Below are 2,203 nucleotides of genomic sequence, written 5' to 3' on the forward strand. Positions count from 1 at the left end.
AAATAATGATACTTCTGAAAAGTCACTTGAGTCGTTTCTTCTCCAATTTTCTAAAATAAAGTAGCTAATTTTACAAACAGTATGTATACCTCTCCTGAAAAAACTATGAAATCAGAAATCTTTGCAGAATTTGCTGACAGTTTAGGAATTCTGGTGTGGTTTGAAGCACTCCCCTGCTTTTCATTCATTCCTGTAGAAAATACTACCTACTTCCCAGCACTTTGGAGGCTGAGGTGGGAGGATTGCTTGAGGCCAGGAGATCAAGACCAACCTGAGCAACAAAGTGAGACCTCATCTCTGCACACACAAATTAGCCAGGCACAGTAGTGTATAGTCCCAGCTACTAGGGAGGCTGAGGAGGGAGGATTGTTTGAGCCCAGCAGTTGAAGGCTGCAGTGAGCCATGATTGCACCATTGCACTCCTGTGGGGCTATAGATCTATACCCAGTCTCGGGAAAAAAAGAAAAAAAAAAACACTTCCTACTAACTGCTGTGGACTGTTTACTAATGGGAATATGGCAGTAAGCAGACATTCTGCCGTCAAAGAATTTACAAATAAGTAAAACAGTATGTCAGGTGGTGATAAGCACTTAAAATTTTTTTTTCTTTTTGAAACAGTCTCACTGTCTCCCAGGCCAGAGTGCAGTGGCAAGATAACGGCTCACTGCATCCTTGACCTCCCTAGGCTCAAGTGATCCTCCCATCTCAGCCTCCTGAATAACTAAGACTACAGGTGTGCACCACCACATCTGGCTATTTTTTTAAGAGATGGGGTCATCCAGCGTTGCCCAGGCTGGTCTTGAACTCCTGAGCTTAAGTGATCTGCCCACCTGGGCCTCCTTCACTCTTGTTGGGATTTTAGGTGTGAGCCACTGCACCTGGCCATAATAAGCACTTTGGGACTAAAGCAGAAAATAGGACCTAGGGATGTGTGTGTGCATGTGTGTGTGTAGGTAAGTAGGGCTGTTGGAATTGGAAAAAAGGTGGCTAGGGAAGGCTTCATGACCAGAAGCCTCATGACCTTTAGAGAAGACCTGAAGGAGGTGACAGCAAGTCATGGGAATAACTAGGATAAGATCATTCCAGGAAATGTGAGGCATCAAAGGTTCTGAGGTGAGAATATGCTGATATGTTTGAGAAATAGCAAGGAAGCCAGTGTAGCTGGTATAGGAATGAGTGGGGAGGGGGTATTGGAGAGGGGAGAGTAGCAGGATATGAGGTTAGAGAGGCAATAGAAAGCCAAATACAACAGGACCTTGTATGAAGACTGAGTGAATGGAACAGACACTATTGGAAAGTTTTGAGAAGGGAAGTGACATCCAACTTAGGTTTTAAAATGTTCATTTGGGCTGCTGTGTTGAAAATAGATTATAGGAGTCAAGGGCAAGGAGCTCTCACAACAATTTAAGAGATGAGAGTGGCTTGGACAGGTTAGAAGTACCCAAGGTAATGAGAAGTGATACATCTTTTTTTTTTTTTTCTTTGAGATTTTGAGATGGAGTTTTGCTCTTGTTGCCCAGGCTGGAATGGAATGGCGCGATCTCGGCTCACTGCAACCTCTGCCTCCCAGATTCAAGCGATTCTCCTGCCTCAGCCTCCCAAGTAGCTGGGATTACAGGCATGCACCACCACACCCAGCTAATTTTGTATTTTTAGTAGACACAGAGTTTCACCATGTTGGCCAGGCTGATCCTGAGCTCCTGACCTCAGGTGATCCACTCGCCTCAGCCTCCCAAAGTACTGGGATTACAGGTGTGAGCCACCTCGCTCGGCCGAGAAGTGATATATCTTGAAGATGGAGCTAATAGGATTTGCTATTAGATAGAAGAGAAAGAAGTCAAGGATAACTCCCAGTGTTTGTCCTGACCAACGGGAAGGTTGGGGTTGTCATATACTGAGGTAGAGATGACTACTAGAGTAGCGGGAGGTTGGCTTTAACATTAAATTTGAAATGCCAATTAGACATCCAAGTGGAGATGCCTACTGGACAGATGACTAGAGAGTCAAGTTCAAAGGAGGGGTCCAGGCTGGATATACACATTTCGGAGATATCAGCTTATGAATGGGATGACACAGAGTGAGATAAGTAAAGGAGTAGTAGTAGAAAATAGAAATGTTCAGTGTTTAGAACTGGGGAAAAGAGAGAAACAAGAGACAGAGAGTGGGTGACTATGATGTAGATGGGAAACTAGGAAGAGTATGG

Source organism: Mandrillus leucophaeus, unplaced genomic scaffold (assembly GCF_000951045.1).
Source record: "Mandrillus leucophaeus isolate KB7577 unplaced genomic scaffold, Mleu.le_1.0 Scaffold313, whole genome shotgun sequence".
Classification (NCBI taxonomy): Eukaryota; Metazoa; Chordata; class Mammalia; order Primates; family Cercopithecidae; genus Mandrillus; species Mandrillus leucophaeus.